The following is an 18,505-nucleotide window of genomic DNA, read 5'->3' on the forward strand; positions in this document are numbered from 1 at the left end:
AGTGTTTTTCATTTTTCATAGAAGTCATTACATTTGATAAAATTGATAAAATTTCAAAAATAACATGAACTATGTCAATTTATAAAGTAAAAAACAGAAAAACTAAAAAATATATATGTTATCAAAATTTGATATGTTGTGTCAGTACCATACTGCTTTGATTACTATAGCTTTGTAATATAGTTTAACATTGGGAAGTGTGATTCCCCTGATTCCTTTTTCTTTCTTAAGATTGCTTTCATAAATGTCTTAGAGTTTTAAATGTAGATATCTTTTACCTCTTTGGTTAAATTTATTCCTAAGCATTTTATAGTTTTGATTCTATTTTAAGTGGGATTGTCTTTATTTATTTATTTTTCAGATAGTTGTTAGTATATGGAAGTACAACTAATATTTAGATATTGATTTTGTGTCCTGTGACTTGACTGAATTTATTTGTTTGAACAGTTTGGAGGTAGACTTGTTAGGGTTTTGTATATATAAGATCATGCTATCTGCAGACACAATTTTACTTCTTTCTTTTCAATTTGGATGCCTTTTATTTCTTTATCTTGAATGATTGCTCTGACTAGGACTTCCTATACTACGTTGAATAGAAGTGATGAGAATGAGCCCCTCGTTTTGTTCCTGATCTTAGAGGAAAAGCTTTTAGGTTTTCATCATTTGGTATGTTGTTAGCTGTGGCCTTTATTATGTCAAGATATTTTCCTTAATCACATAACATTTTAATGGAGAAGACTAGGGGATCCAGTGAGCTAATCTTATTGCTGTTTTATTTGGATTCTTTTAATTGTGTCCTATAATCCTCTCACCCAAATAAAGTATTGAATTTTAAAGATACTCTCCATAATTTTCTCTTTTACGACAAAGATTTAAAATACTTGATGGTGACTAAAGTTAATAATATGGTATGTATTGTGTACTTGAAATTTGCCAAGACATTAGATCTTAAGTGTTCTCATTGCACACACAAAAAGGTAACTGAGTGAAGGATATGTTAATTAACTTGATAGTGGCCATCATTTTACAATATATATGTATGTAAAAACATCCTGATCTACAGCCATGCCACCCTAAACAGGCCCGATCCCATTTGATCTTGGAAGCTAACCAGGGTTGGACCTGGTTAGTACTTGGATGGGAAACCACCTAGGAAGACTAGATGCTGTAGGCGTAAAAAATGAATAAAAAGGGATTGTAAGCTGACAAGGTCCTTGCAATCTGTGAAGTCAATCAAGGGTTGCCTTGCCTAAAAGAAAAAAAAAAATTCTGTCATACGCCTTAACTATATACAATTTCTATTTTTGGTTATACCACAATAAAGTTAGAAAGTAATAAAAATAATAAGATAAGAAATTGCATTTTGATTAAAAAAGAAGCTACAAAGTATTTTTCTACCAAAAAGGATAGCACTATTATCTCAGTGGTGGACAAAATACCGAGTTTTTAAGCAAAACTCTAAATTTGGCAGAGTCTATCTCTAGTCTTTTAACCATGCCTTTCATATAACTAACTGATAACATTGATAGTCTTATCTTTCCCCTTGCCTATAACACGAAACTCTTCAGTTTCTCATTCTGTAATTTCAGGCTGTTTGTGCTATTGAAGATTTATTTTTGGAGGGAAGGAAAAATGCAGTGTGTTTATAATATATACCTCCTATCACCTGCTTTGCCTTCAGATGTTATTTCAGATACCACTTTCAAGTTATAAATTTATGATAGATTAATTTAATCCATAATGTTCATTAGGATGAACTATTTTACAACATGATCATAATTTTCCTAATATCTTGGTGACAAATTTGAATAATTTGTGCATTCATTATTATTCAGGTTAAGAGAGTATTGTTTTGGAATAGGGGAATTTCAAGGAAGGCTAGACTCCTGAGTGTCTTTGAAAGAACTCAGGAGACTGGGAACATGGGGGAGCAGAGCTATTAAAATGTTACATAAGGTTACATAAAAGTAATGGTGTGCCAAATAATATATTTTAGAATTCTTATCTGACTGTAGTAACTACCATGCATATTACAGAAAATATGTGCGTGCGTGTGTAAATTCCTTACTATTAAATATTTGGTTGCTATTTGAGATATTGGGAGGAGATAAATATGTGCTCATTTTCTTAGCAGCACTTTTAAACTTATATGACTATACTGTTTTAAATACTTGAGGATCATCTGTTATAATGAAAACTTTTCTAATTTATGTGATGCAAGTTGAAGAAACGTAACAGCATCATCATTTTGTTAATTTTTCGCTCAATCTGTTTTACCTGACAGACTTATTTCTAAAACCTTAATTAAAGAAACAAAATGTTTATGTTCTTGTTTACTTTTATTTTTCCAAAAAAAAAAATAAATAAAATCTATTCAAGGAAATGTGTTAGTTATCAGAGCCATCTAAGCATCGACATCTGCCACTACAATGACCTCCGGGTTGTCTTGTCCGCTCTCCCTGGCACGGCATCTTTCTTCACAACTTTAAGTTGGCACATGGGCAGTTTCTGTGAAAATGTCAGTCTACTGGTTTAGAGGAGAATGTTTTAATTCAGGTTATAAGAATAGGAGAGTAGCTTTTTAGAACTTTTAAAATCAGATCTCAAAGCCCATAAAAAGTACGTTGATTTTCACTTATATTCAGAAAATTCACTATAAGCGATAGGTTTCACATTGTACAACTAAAGCTTCAAGAAGAAGGTATAGTGATCTTGAATTAAAAGTAAATGACCACACATTTCTTAAGCTTTTGGTCATCTACATTTCTCTTTTAAAAGTAAGATAGTACATTATTAAAATTTTAGCATGTTTTGTATGTCTTTTGTGTGGAATTTGAAAAATCACAGAGCTCTCATTTTCTTTCCTAGCTTATTATGCATTCTTTTAGGAAAGCTCATTTTAACATATCCTTTTCAAAGGATTAAAGCTTTTCAATTTTTTTTTTTGTATAAAAGACATTCAAAAGCTTTACCTTGTGCACATAGCATTTTAATCATGTTTGCAAGGGATTCTGTGGATTTAAAGCTCCTGCTGCTTTTTATTGTTATTTTATATATTTTTCCTTTGAAGCATGTGAAATTGCAGAAGATGAAATATTTAATTTTGACCATAAATTAATTCAGATTTGTTTTTAAAATTAACAATAGTTTTAAGTAGCTTAACATTTTTCTTTAGTGATTCTTAGATTTTTCTAATGTTGCTGCTCATAAAGCTAAACGTCTTAGCTGGTACAAAGCTTGATGAATTAGAAGTTACAAGCTATTGCAGGAAATAAATCCAAACCTTCCCTATAAATAACTGTCTAATTTTAATCTGATTTTCTAGCATTATATAAGGTACAGCTGCATATAATTTTATAGGGTGTGCTATCTTGTCTACTTTTTGGGGAGATGGTGGGAGCAAATGAATCCAATTAATCTTCTTAAAATATCCCTATTCCAAGTAATCCATTATCCTCCCAGAAAAATAATCCTTATTATTGTCTTTTTTTTTTTATCACAAAATTGTGAAGTTTAGAGATAATCAGCCCTTTAGGAATTAACACTTTGGGGTCTACATTTCTTAATTATGCTGGCATCTATAATTGAATATGTAAATCAAATTTGTTTATAAAGAATTACGGTGCCTAAACACAACACATAATAGTTTACATATTTAACTTTAAATTTAAATGTGAGATAACAGTTATTCAAAATATGAATATGAATATATACATATTGAAAAGTGGTAATTAGCCGAAGAAGAAAAAAGTTGTAAGAGATCAAAAACATCATAGCAACAAAAAATACTGTTGTTTTTATTATTATTAATATGATTGGGAATAATTTGGAGTTACAAGAGGTCCTTGAGATTATCTAGCTTAACCTGTTTTTATTATGGATGAACATATATAGTTAGTAAGTTAACAACACCATAAACTGAAACCAGTGTTAGGATCAAGATCTGTATGATAGGTCAAATGATACTAAGAATTCCCTTGCTGGTAATTATTTGATGAGAATCATGTGAAAAGCCATCCTTACATGATTGCATGTATCAAATTATTGTAAATTAATGTGAATGACCTAGAAATAAATGAATATGACTGGAATTAATTTAGAACATTGATGAATAAACTGTTCACCCTAAAGTATATGTCTGAAAGAAAAACACAAAAATAAATTACAAAAAATCTATTTAAGAATTGCTTTCACATATAAGCCCATACATACGGGTCTCTGAAAGCTGACATTTTGTTTGACTACTAGTCAATATTCATTTTTGAATTCTTTGAAAATGCTTGTACTCTTCAATTGCCATATATTTTCTGGGGTATAAGGACTAGAGGAGCTGGTTTCTGGCATCAGGGAGCTCACAGTCTTCCTGGGATAAAGGATGTTTAAATACAAAATTAAAACTCACAGCCTAAGACTTATACATGCAAATAATTCTGTGGTCTAGTCTAGGTAATTTGTTCAATAGAAGTTTTAAAATGGTATGACTTGCTTTGGAGCAATAAGAAAAGATTTAGAATTTGAGTAAAAATGAAATAGTAGATCATTGGAGAAGAAAATAATATTGTGAGAAGGATGATGTGAATGAGGATAAAGACGAGAAATATCTAAGCGATATTAGAGCATGGTGTGGTATGTTTAAGTGTTCATTTTAAAAAGCTGTTTTGAGATAGATTATATAGTATAGGTTCTGAACATTGTATCAATAGTCCTAGAATCAAATCTTCATTTTATTGAAAGGTATTACAGTTTTTGGAATTGAGAAGTGATATGATGAATCTGATATTAATCTGATGTTTAAAATACATTAAACTGATGAAAGTATGTAGAGCTCACTACCGAAATGAAAAAATACTTCCTGTCTATAAATTTGACTACTCTATATACTTCATATGAGTTCAATTATACAGTATTTTTTTTTCTGATTGGTTTATTTCACTTAGCAAAATATCTCCAAGGTTTATCCATGTGTCAGAAATTTCCTCCCTTTAGGGCCAAATATTTCATTGTGTGATATATATATATATATATATATATATATATATATATATATACACACACACTACATATTGTTTATCCATTCATCTATGGATGGACACTGGGTGGCTTCCATGTTTTGGCTATCGTGAATAATGTTGTTATGAACATGAGCTAGGGGTAGGGGGAAATGGGGAGTTTTTGTTTAATGCGTACAGAGTATCAGTTTTGTAAGATGAAGAGATTTCTGGAGATAGATATTGATGGCTGCACAATATGAATGCACTTAATGCCACTGAACTGTACACTTAAAAATGGTTAAGTTGGTATATTTTATTTTATGTTATATATTTCACAACAATTAGAAATAAAAAATAAGTAATTTTTTAGAAAACAATTTAAAAAAAGGAATTGGAAGAATAAAAGAAATACAAACTATTGCATTAGTCAGGCATAAGATGATAAGGACCCAGACTTTATTAAGCCACACTGCTATTCATGCATCTGACCGTTTATTCATCAATACATAATCTGTTGCAAATTTACTGATTTTTTAAAGTAATGTACAGGGTCAAACTGGATTCACTGGTATAGTGTGCACGTGTGTGTATGATTGGTGTGTAGTGAAGAGAGGCCAGACCTATAAGGTGGAGATTGTCATATATCGCTCTAAATGATATGGTAGAATTATGTTTAAAAATAAAGACCCCTAACTTACTGTCATTAGGAAGGATTTTCTAAAAACGATGCTTGATGGACAAAAAAAATTTACTGTGGTTGACAGAAATATTGGAAGCAACAGGATTAGTATGTACAAAATATAGTATGGGGAGAGTATTGTACATTTGCAGAATTAAATATGGTGCAATGTGGTTAGTGAATATTCAGTGAAATAGTCATAACATTGGAAACAGGTATATTCCTCAAAATACACACACCGTTCTGTCAGAAATATACCTTTGATATTTTTCTTTTTAATTAGGTCGTTTATTTATGATTAATGACTTTTAGAAATATTTCAGGTTTATATTTAAAATATTGTGAAATAATGGTAGAACTGAAGCATATTTTATTGAGAACATTTATTCTAATTTTCATGGGAGATAATTTTCGACGGGCCTGTAATGTTCCTAATCATCTTGTGAGCACAGTCATTGTCTTTGTTGAAGACTTTCTTTTCAAGGACATTTGTACAGGAACAGCCATAAAAGATATAATGTTTCTCTTTGGAAATAAGGGCAGGCATGTTTATCCCCCTTTGTAAAACATTTGAGTTTTTAAGTTCAGAGTTCTCCTGTAATGCAACCCACTGCATGTGCAGATGTTGCCTGCTCCCTTTTGCATTTTCCTGTAGGAATTCAGGCTCAGAACTGGCATAAGAAAATGCTGTTACTCTAGACCAAGCAATAGCTGTAAGTAATAAAGTCTTTTGTTTCTGATCCAGGAGTCTTAAGGCTTCTGCGAGGATCCATGAAACTGTGGCAGTTTAAGTTGTTAGCTTGTAAGTAAGATAAAATCTTAGACTTTGTAGTTCTTTTTAAAAATTATTTTTTAAATTTTATATTATTTTCAGATATATAGTACATTAATTAGATATTTATATAGTTTATGAAGTGATCCTCATGATTACTCTATCACCTATCTGGGTCTACACATAACCATTACAATACTATTTACTACATTCCCTATGATGTACTCTATATCCCCATGACTATTTTGTAACTACTAATTTGTACTTCTTCATTCCTTCATCTTTTCCCCCTAGTCTCTCAAACTATTTCCCCTCCCCATTATTATCCTCTGTATCTGTGAGTCTGTTTTCATTTAGTTTGTTCTTTTCATTCCTTAGATTCAGCATATAAGTGAAATCGTATGGTATTTTTCTCTGTCTGACTTAATTCACTCAACATAATACCCTCTAAGTCCATCTATGTAATAGCAAATGATAGGATTTCATTTTTTTTTTTTAATGGCTGAGGAATATTGCATTGCATATATGAACCACAACTTTTTATCTTATCATCAGTTGATGGGCATTTAGGTTGCTTCCATATTTTGGCTATTGTGGATAGCACTGCCTTGACCTTAGGGGTGCATAGATCTTTACGAATTAGTGTTTTGGTTTTCTTTGGATAAATATCCAGAGGTATAATTGCTGAGTCAAAAGGTAGATCCATTTTTAATTTTTTGAGGAAACTCCAAACTGTTTTACATAGTGGTTGTACCATTTTGAATCCCACTAACAGTGTACTAGGGTTCTTTTTTCTTCTTTTTTCTTGCCAACACTTTTACTGATATATTGATGATAGCCATCCTGACAGGTCTGAGGTGATATCTCATTGTGGTTTTAATTTGCATTTCTCTGATGATTAGTGATTTGAGCATCTTTTCATGTCTGTTGTCATCTGAATTTCCTCTTTCGAGAAATATCTATTCAGATCTTCTGCCCATTTTTTAATTGGAGTGTTTGGCTTTTGTTTTGTTTTTTTTTTTTTTTTTTGGTTGAATTGTATGAGTTCTTTATAGATTTGAGATATTAATCCTTATCAAATGTATCATAGGTGAATATCTTCTCCAATTCAGTAGTTTTGTTGATGGTTTCCTTTGCTACGCACAAATTTTTTAGTTTTATGTAATCCCATTGTTTATTTTTTTTGTTCCCCTTGCTTGAGAGGACATGTCAAAAAAATTACTAATAGCAATATTAGAGAGTTTACTGCCTATGTTTTCTTCAAGAAGTTTGATGGTTTCAGGTCTTACATTTTTGTCTTTAATTCATTTTGAGTTTATACTTGTATTTGATGTAAGAAGCAGGTGGTCCAGCTTCATTTTTTTTTTCATCTATCTCTTCAGTTTTCCCAACACCACAAAGAGACTGTCTTTACCTCATTGTATATCCTTGCCTCCTTTGTCATAGATTAAATGACCATATAGACATGGATTTATATCTGGGCTTTCTATTCTGTTTCATTGCTCTATGATTGTGCTTTTATGCCAGTACCATGCTGTTTTGATTACTATGGGCTTGTAGTATAGTTTGATACCAGGCAGTGTGATACCTCGTACTTTATTCTTCTTTATCAAGATTGCCAAGGCTATTGGGGATCTTATATGGTTCCATATACATTTTAGGATTACTTGTCCTAGCTCTCTGAAAAATGCCATTGGTATTTTGATAGGGATTGCATTGAATCTAAAGATTGCTTTGGGTAGTATGGCCATTTTAATGATGTTGATTCTTCTACGCATGAGCACAGTATATGCTTTCATTTATTTGTATCTTCTTCAATTTCTTTCTTCAATGATCCATAAGTTTCTGAGAACAGGTCTTTTACCTCTGTAGTTAATTTAATTTCTAGGTATTTTATTGTTTTCAATGCAATTGTAAATGGTATTGTTTTCTTAATTTCTCTTTCTGAAAGTTCATCATTGGTGTATAAAAATGCCACTCACTTCTGAATATTAATTTTGTATCCTCCTAATTTACCAAATTTATTTATAAGTTCTAACAGTTTTTTTTATGGAATCTTTAGGGTTCTCTCTGTATAGTATCATGTCATCTACAAATAATGACAATTTTACTTCTTTTCAATTTGGAATCCTTTTATTTCTCTTTCTTGTCTTATTGCTGTGGCTAAGACTTCCAATACAATGTTGAAGAAGAGTGGTGAGAGTGGGCATCCTTGTCTTGTTCCTGATCTTAAAAAAAAACATTTTTAGACTTTTCCCATTGAGTATATTAGCTGTAGGTTTTTCATGCAAGGTCTTTATGATGTTGAGATATATTCCCTCTATTCCCACTTTGCAGAGAGTTTTTATCATAAATGGATGCTGAATTTTGTCAAACGCTTTTTCTGCATCTATTGATATGATCATATGATTTTTATCTTTTGATTTGTTAATGTGGTGTATCACATTAATTGATTTGTGGATATTGTATCAACCTTGCATCCCAGGAATAGATCCAACTTGATCATGATGTATGATATTTTTAATATATTGCTGAATTCAGTTTGCTAATATTTTTTTGAGGATTTTTGTGTTCATCAGGGATATCAGCCTATAGTTTTCTTTTTTTGTAATATCTTTTTCTAGTTTTGGAATCAGGGTAATGGTGATCTCCTAAAAAGAATTAGGAAGCCTTCCCTTCTCTTGAATTTTTTGGAATAGTTTGAGAAGAATAGGTGTTAATTCTTCTTTGCATGTTTGGTAAAATTCTCCTATGAAGCCATCTGGTCCAGAGCTTTTTTTTGTTTTGTTTTGTTTTGTTTGATTACTGATTTGATTTCATTGGTGGTAATCAGTCAATTCAGATTTTCTGTTTTTTCTTGACTCAGTCTTAGGAGATCGTATGTTTCCAGGAATATATCTATATCTTCTAGATTGTCCAACTTTTTAGCCTATAATTACTTGTAGTATTTTTTTTTATAATCCTTTGTATTTCTGTGGAGTCTGTAGTTATTTCTCCTCTTTCATTTCTGATTTTATTTATTCGAATCCTTTTTCTTTTTCCTTGATGAGTCTGGTTAAGGGTATGTCGATTTTGTTTATCCTTTCAAAGAACCAGCTCTTAGTTTTAATGATCTTTTTTATTGTTTTTTAGACTATTTGTTTATTTCTGCTCTGATCTTTATTATTTCCTTCTTTCCACTCAGGATTTTCTTTGCTGTTCTTTTTCTATTTCTTTTAAGTTTTAAGTTTTGATTATTTGAGATTTTTCTTGTTTCTTGAGGTAGGCCTGTATTGCTATGAATTTTCCGGGTTAGAGAAGTTTCTGTTATTATTTATTCAAATGGTTCTCAATCCCTTTTTCTCTCTCTCTTCCTTCTGGTACTCCTATGATACAAATACTGTTACGCTTAACATTGTCTCAGAGATCTCTTAAACTATTCTTATTTTTAATTATTATTATTATTTTTTTGCTGTTCTGATTGGGTGTTTTCTGCTACTTTGTCTTTCAGCTTGCTGATTTTATCTTCTGTCTAATCTACTGTTGATTCCATCTAGTATATTATTTATTTCAGTTATTGTATTCTTTATTTCTGACTGGTCCTTTTTATGGTTTCTATGTCTTTTTAAATAAATAAAACCATTATTTTAAACTCTGTCTCTGAGTTGCTTGCCCCCATTTCATTTCGCTTATTTTTTGGAGTTTTCTCCTATTGTTTCATCTGTGGCATGTTTCTTTGCTCTCATTTTATTAGCTTCTCTGTGTTTGTTTCTATGTGTTAGGAAGATTTGTTATGTCTCTCAGCCTTGGACCATTGGTCTTATGTGGTAGGTGTCCTGTGTGGCCAATTGCACAGTCTCCTTATTCACCTGCGCCGGGGACTGGGATGTGATTTTTGTGTGGGTTTTGTGTGTTATTCTGTTATAACTAAGCCATCATTGCTGTTAGTACATCACTGGATGGGATTAACACTCAGGCTGAATAACCGTGAGAACTGGCTATGCCAACAGAGTATGTGTTTTGGTGTGGGGCTGACTTCACTGAGTGGGATTTGTCATAGCAGGCTTGTGTATTTGTTGAGACCACCATTTGGGTGTACTGCTTTTAGGTTAGTCAGGAGTTGCTCTGTTGTGGTCTAGTGCCAGCCTCCAGGTGTGTTGGTTCTGTGGCCCCTTGGGAAGGGTTCGCTTGTAGGCCAAAATTAGCCTCTGCCTTTTATTGTTCAGGGCTACCTGGTGGGAGCACCAAAGCGATCCACAGATGGTTGCTGCCTCTGCTGCATCTATAGATAAGTGGAAGAGACAATGCTGTAAGCTATGGTTTGGTTACCCCCAGTTCTGGGCCTGGGGAGGTTTAGCAGAAGGACCAGTGCTCTTCAAGGACTGAGGCTATCTGCCAGCTGTCTGTAAGACTCCTCAGAAGGGCCTTTGGGTGGTGCAGGGACCTAGGGAATCACTGGGGTATGGTGAGCAGATTTTCTCTGGCCCATGCAATGTCAGTTTTTGTGCCAGTGCTGTCTCAGTGGCTTCCTGTAAAAGTCTTAGATCGAATTCAGGCCAGCAACTGCCCACCTCAGGCCTGTAGACACCAGAGATCTTTTCAAGAAATATGGTAGCTTGGGGTAGGATTTGTGCCCTGCCACCGAAAATCTCTCTTGGTGTGCATGGGCCGCACATGGGCTGCACGAGCTGAGAGTTGTTCTTTGCTGTCAAATATCCAGCCCAAGAAGAGCACAAGATGGAGCTGGCTGCCTGAGAACTTTCCATAGGCTGTTTGTGGGTTAGGTGGTACAGAGTCTCAGGGAGACACAGTGTGGAGTGAGCCAGTTAGGTAAGGCCAATGCAGTCTCAGAATTGCTGCCAGTGCTCAGTCATAATAAGGCCAGCAGCCTGCCATCTGTGTTGGGCCTGCAGACCCTCATGATCTGTTCAAGAGACACTACAGCTAGTGCTAGCATCAGTGATCTTCCACTAAATGTCTCCCCCGAAATGTGCAGGCCATGCAAGCTGAGGTCCATTGCCTGTGAAGAATCTGTAGACTTGGGAAGGGGCAGAGTGGGGCCAGCTGCCAGGCAATAGGCAATTTGTGGGTCGATTGAAGTGGGGTCTTGAGGAGACCCGGGGCATCAGGCCAGTACAGCATGAGATTTGCTGCTAGTTCTGAGTCTTCCAGTTTCTGCAAAAGTCACGGATCACAGTGAGGCCAACTGCTGTCTTTGTCAGGCCCCAGCTTTTGTTCACATGTGGTGGGGTGGGTCAGGTCAATCACACCAGGCCAATGCAGCTTCAGAATTGGTTGTGGGGAGAAGGTTTTAATACAGACAAGATGGTACCTGTCTGTAGACTGCCCTGGGAGAGAAGGGGACCCAAGAAAGAAAAAAAATGGCAGCTGTCCCTCCAGCCTTTGCCCTGGCACAATGCAGCTCAGTATTTCTCCGTATGTATGTTGCGCCTACTGAGCTGCTGACCCTCTGCCAACACCCAGGATGAGTGTATGAGAGCTAGTGAGTTTGTGTGCAGGCCCTTTAAGGAGGATGTTTGGGTTTGCAGGTTCCTTCCATCTTACCTGGACTGCCAGATCCCCAGTGGGTTTTATTGTCAGATTTTGTGTGAACGCCTCTTTCTGAGACTGGAACTCTGGGCTGGGAGCCTCTGTGTATGGCTAGGACACTTTGTTCCTTCAGTGGGGCCTCTGCAGCCACATTCTCTCTTCCAGTGCTCAGCACCAGGTGCAGCTATGGGACCAGCTCGCTTTGTGTCTCTGTCCCTCCTACTGATGTAAATGTGGCTTTTTCTTTATATCCTCAGATGTACGTATTATGATCAGCTAGACTTCAGGGCATTCTCCTCATTGATTGTTTTATAATTTGGTTATAATTTTAATGCGGTCATGGGAAGAGGGGAACCCCTCTTTTACTTAGCCTGCCATCTTGACCCTCCATCAGACTTCATAGTTCTTGACAGTTTTGGTTTGAGGATGAGATGCCGACAGAGACTTTCTTTCTGGAAGAGGATGGATGGGAGTAGATTAACAGGATTTGAGGATGGTCTACAGCAATTGGTAGCAAACATGTTGATTGTATTAAATGATCAACCAGGAAATTAACAGTCCTTGCTTTTAATAAGGAAGAATTGGAAGGGTGGTTGCAAATAGAGTGTTGGGAAATAGGTATGAAGAGATCTTCATAAACAGTGCTGGGATTGTTGCAAACTCTCCTTTCCACAGGGAGGGCAGGGGGATTTCCTTGCCGATTTGCTTGTCAGTTTAATGTCTGCCCTCTTAACACAGCTAGAACTAAGATGTTTTCTAGGTGGACAGAAGTCTACCTGTTTTGAGAAAACAGTTACAGAATCTTGCACATACACAGAAGGTGAAGGTAGGAAAATTCATGACTGCTGTAGGTAGAGAGTGAGTGAATCATTACAACTTTGTATGGGTTACTTGGGAAGTAAGGGCCCGGGCATATAATGCTTAAAGGTAGAAGGGCAACACTTGGTTGTTTTCTGGCTCAATTGCTCTTGCAGTCTGCCAACCTTAGATATATTTAGACATGGCATTTAAAGATCTCAGAGTATATTTTAGTGGGTTCTAGAGGCTTTAAGGGTGTTTTGACTCTCTTAGAGAAATTTCTGAGATAGACTTCTATGGTAAACCAGAGATGAAGCACTGACTAGTATTCAGGCTCATATGGCTGAGGGTTGGATTTACAATGCTAAGAAAGGTGGCCCACTGGAGAATGAGACACTGACTCAAAAAATTCCAGATACATTATTGCACTAAGTCATTCTACCTAAGATAATTCTAGCCTCTATGAAAAAAGCCAAGTGAGAATTTAGATATTTATGACAAGGGGCAGCAAGCTCTATGGAATAATGTGGACTCTTTAAAATATTTGCTGCTCTGAGAGTCAAGCCCAAGTCTGCCAAAACAAGCAGACCCGTGACTCTTGCAGGAAAACGATGTTACTGTGACTGTTAAAGAGTCATTTAGTCTGAAACATATGGTTTCAGTAATGATGATCTTGCCACTCAATATTGGGTTTTGAAGTTAGTTTAGTTGATCCACAAGCTGCTGATACACCACTAAAAATTAAAAGTGAGTGAGAAGCTTTATCTAATGACATGGAGCCTAGACCCAATCTAAGTAGCTTCAAGGAGAAAGATAATTATGGATGAGACTAAAATCTCCCAGTTCTCAGGGGGAACAAAGACCATGATGATCTAACTGAGTATGCTGAGGGACTTCAAGGAGGAAAGGGATTCTAAGTTTTATGGTTCTGTTATATACAGATATTCGAGTCATTTCTTTCTCATAGCCATATGGGGAAGAGACCAAAATGCAACTAATGGCATTTGAGTAAGGTTCTCAGAGAAAAAAAGGGAGCTAGTGTGAACTTTTAAAGTAGGGCCTGTTGGGAAAATTTAATGTGTTGTTTTTGTGGCTGTTACTTTCTGAATATATAATAGAAAATCGATTTCTATATGTATGTGCTTTTCTTTCCCATAAGTGCCAGGAAAAGTCTCTCAATAGGAATAGTGCATGTAGAAAATTGCTCAGCCCCTTGAGGCCTCACAAACTAATTACTCCTCTGAGCTAAAATCTCTATTACTGTTGATATTGCCAATTAGAGGATCTGGCAAAGGGAAACAGTCTCCACTTGATAGACACTCCTTGGGGATTTAGACTTGTTACCTCCTGATAAGGTTACCAGGCTCTCCTTTTGAAAAGCAGAAACTAGATTGCTACTGAACTCTCTTGATTCTTTGGTCTGATATTTTCATTTTGGGGTGGATCAATTCGATAACTAATAAGAGGAGAAAGGTCCAACAAGCCTTGCTTGTCAAATGGAAATGGTGTATACTAGAATGTCACTGGCCTGGCCCTCGGGACATCTCAGCTTTAAATGAAAAAGTAGCAGTTAATCTGCTGGGGGAAACTTTCTGCCCCACACTACCTCCTGAAGCAAATCTGCTGACTTAATAGGGTCTTCGATTCAGAGTTTTCTTTAAATTTTTAGGCCTGAAACACTGATGATTAAGCTTAGTCAAAACTCAATAATGTCTCCTGGACTGCTGAAGCTATAGAAACTCTGCACCAGCTATGTAAAACCAAAAGCGTATGATTGTTCTCATTAGTAGGCAGAGCTTGCCTGTTGTCATAACTCTGACCGATATTCCCTTTGATGAACATCGTTGATTTTTACTGACCCTTAGCATTTGCAAGTGAACTGTTTGATCTTCCATTTGGAAAATTGAAGACTGGAAATTTTAAAGATACCCTTCTTAGGCCAAGAAGCATAGAAATAAATTGCAGCTTCTAATTAAAAATATGGGTCACTCATGTAGATATTCACAGCAAAGGCCTCTTCTCTGGCAAGACCGACTGGAATCAAGCTGCTGATCCAGCCTGTATTGCCCATATTGCCATCATTTCTGGATCTGTCATTGTAGTGGACATGGTAACACATCCACCATCACAGTCTAGACACAAAATCAAGGACTTTAGGTTTCTTATACAGAGGCCACTACTGCATGCAAAACTTGTGATTCTTACCAAAGTTGATGTGATTTTGCCTGGTGAAGATAATCCCATTACACAGAGCATTGCCTCCACCTACTCCTGGCACATTGACTGTATTAGACTTTTGATCCTCCTGCCCCTCTTGGTAGTACTTCCATTGCTGTTGATACTTTTTCAGGTTATAGTGCTGTTCCTGTTCAGTTATCCCACTTTGGCCACACATTTATGTGCCCTGAAACTAATCCTAGTCATATGTTCTGCTTTCCAAACTTATTTGTATAATGTTAGCATTCCTTTTATTACAAAAGCCACTAGAGGATGAAGTGATAGTTAAGATGCTGAAACTTCCACACTCCCTATCATCTACAGTTATCTGTTGTCATTGAGTGTTGGGGTGGTCTGCTCAAAAATTAACTCAAAAAGACTTTTTATTCTACCCTTTTACCTTTTCCTGGTCAAAAAACAAAAAAAAATTCTTAATAAGAAAGTTTGGTCATTGAGTGTAGCTGTCCTCAGAGAGGGATCATTTCCTCTCAGCCAATGCCTGACAAAAGGGGTGGAGGTTATAAAAACGTATTTCGAAAATTTAGGATTTCACCTGACTATTATTTGGCATGATGTGTCTTTCTTTTCCTCAATGGCAACCTTAATTTAGCCTGATTGGTAGCCTCCTAGCCACATTGGGGCCTATAGGTTTCGAACTTAATTCTAGATCGTCTATCTGGAAACTTGTTGAATTGACATGCTCCTAGATCAATTGCATGTTTTTCATGAACCATGTGAGTGGTACAATGGGTCTCTGTAGGACTTAAGAAAATGCCTTTGTCTTCTTTCACCTCATTCTTTCTAGCTGAGAGAGCTGGGGACAGGAAAAAATTAAAGTATTATGACTACGATGGGATATGAGAATTTTATGGTAGTAGAAGGAGAGCAGCAATTTCAGAACCTGGAAAGAGAACAACATAGACCCAAAGAGGTATGGGGGAAGGAGGGACATCAATCATCTTTGTTTTACAGAACACCTGTTTCCTTCTACATGAAGGAAAATACCCTGGTGTGGCTCTTTCAAACTACTACAGTCTACTTAAATTTGAGTGTTGGGTCTACTACACATCAACCTAATGGCTCTAACCATGATTTGATCACCATTCTCTTTAACCTTACTGGGAAATCCATTGGTTATAGCAGGGATGACTCTTAAGTTTTTATACCTCCAATGAAAACACTTGTTAATCTTCCTAATATTTTCCATACTCAGATTTCCATGGTTATCTCTCAGTCATCTTGTGACAGATGCCACCTGACTGGTTCCATGGACATCAAGACAGGTTGGACTGATTTTTCTCAGGCAGACTCTCTAAAAATGAGAATTAGATCCAACTATTTGATCTTAATAGGGTACCCAGGACTTTCCAGCCACCTGGGAGGCCACATTGAAAACTCTGTCAACTTGCGTCCCTTGTTTTTGGAGGAGTAACGATTGTTAAAAACACTCTTATTTCAGGAGCACCATATGTAGCCCTGGTATTGTGTTTTTGGTGTAGAAGCCAGAGATTTTTGAAAACATGTGCACTATTGGGGTGGTCATAATTGACTTTCAGGTATTTAAGAGAATACAACCAGTATATCATGTATCCTTCAGATGAGTGCAGAGATCGTTCTGAAAGCAGGTTGCCTGTCATTCCTGGTGGGTTGTTAATGTGCACTGCATATGCAGTTATCCCTTCAGTGGGAATCACCAGTTCAAAAAAGTGGTATGAAATCTCTCCGTGCCTTTGACTGCAGTGATCAATGGCACAACTTTAGCTGTCAGAGGCATTTAGGTTAGCCTCAACTCACTGACCAAGGTAGTTTCTGGATGATAAATTTGCCCTAGACTTTCTCTTTGCCTGCCAAAGCTGAGTCTGCAAACTTTAATAGTTCTTGCTGTACCTGGGTGAATGTCTAAAGTCAAGTGAAAAGGTCAATACAGAAAGCCACGTGGCTTTTCAGGCAGTCTTGATCAGTTATAGGATTTGTTCAGCTATCTGGGTTTGGGACTCTGTGGGACATGGTTGAGTTTGATTCTGCAAGTCAACCTCATATTATTGTTCGGAGTTTTGTTGTTAGTAGCCTTAATTAATTCTCTCTGGGACAAATCGGATGGATTTGATCCCAGCCTTGGTTAGTCAAAATAATCAGAGTGGAGAACAAGGTGTTGTGGTGATGGGAAAATTTAAGAAACTACAGAGTTGGATGTTGTTAAGACTCAGTATTGTCCATGAATCTCTCATACTTCTGTACCTCTTGAAAGCAAAGGCACTCACTGCCTTTGTGCCAGAATATTTTTTCAAGGATGTTTAATAGTGGACAAACTTGGAAAATATTTCTATATAATGTCTTATTCCAAAACAAATGACAGGTATGCTTGCTGCCCGTTATTAAGAATTCACATCCTCCCTGCACCTCCCAAACAGGTTTTGTCTCCTGTAATACAGTCCAATGCATATATAACTATCACCCAGCTCTCTGTGTTGACTTGTGGGAATTGATACTTAGAAACTCATCACCAAAAAATGCTGATATTCTGGCTATTGCTATTGGAGTGAGTAATAAAGTTCTTTGCATCTGACTTGAGTCTTATATCTTCCAGCAAACATATGACTATGGTAGGCTAAAGATTAGTTTGCAGACATGGAAAATCTTAAGACACTTCCTCATAGATGCATTATGTTTGAAATCATGAAATAATATTAATGTATTGTTAAAGATGATTTTCAGAGAGAAGATCATATTTCATTAACACTTATAACTAGGTAATAAAATTTAATTTTTACTGAATTTCACTCCATAAAATGCTTTGCTATCTAAAATCAGAACATGTACCAAACTATCAGTCAACACTGTACAGCACTGGAATTAGGTAAAGGTGCTAGATAAGTTGTATGTGATCTGGGTAGCAGGATCCTAAATCATTCTAATGGAAAATGGGTTTATATCAGCAGCATATAAATACAAAAGAGCATGGCCTCCAAGAGAAATATCAGTAGCACATTAAAAGCACATCAGTTTGTTGAAAAAAAAAAAGACATCTGATGATGAAATGAAATGAAATAACAAGAAAATACATAAGTAAACACTGCCCAATTTTAATAATAGGACTTAGATTAATCAATTTGTGAGTATTATGTTCTACTAAAGTGTAGGAAACCCAATGTAACTCAATGTAACATTTCCTAATAAATTGATAGTAACTGAGATAAGTGTTTTTATAGAAATTGAAAAAAATAATTGGAAATAGACCATAATTAGAAAAACTGTGGATGAAAAATTTCCATAGAACATATTTTTAATTAAATTTTCAAAAACTAGATTTTTGTTCATGAGAATGGCTAAATGATAGAAATAATATTATCTTGTTTCTGTATCACTGTTTTTTGCTTCATCTCTAATTTCTCCTTGCCATTTAGCTCTTATTTCTTCCCTATCAATAAATCATATTATTTATTCATTCATTCATTCATTCATTCATTCATTGCATTTCCTCATTCATTTGGCAAATATTTATTAAGCATCTGTTCATTG

At 35.5% G+C, this 18,505-nt stretch overlaps 1 protein-coding gene and 1 pseudogene across 2 annotated transcripts in view; both read left to right on the forward strand.

Moving 5' to 3' along the window:
* Window positions 1–18,505, forward strand: part of CCSER1 (coiled-coil serine rich protein 1) — a 1,118,997-nt gene that overhangs the window by 195,920 nt on the left and 904,572 nt on the right. The gene's annotated exons all lie outside the window — the stretch shown is intronic.
* Window positions 1,056–1,174, forward strand: LOC120588550 (uncharacterized; annotated as a pseudogene).

Source organism: Pteropus medius, unplaced genomic scaffold (genome assembly GCF_902729225.1).
Source record: "Pteropus medius unplaced genomic scaffold, Ma_sr-lr_union100, whole genome shotgun sequence".
NCBI lineage: Eukaryota > Metazoa > Chordata > Mammalia > Chiroptera > Pteropodidae > Pteropus > Pteropus medius.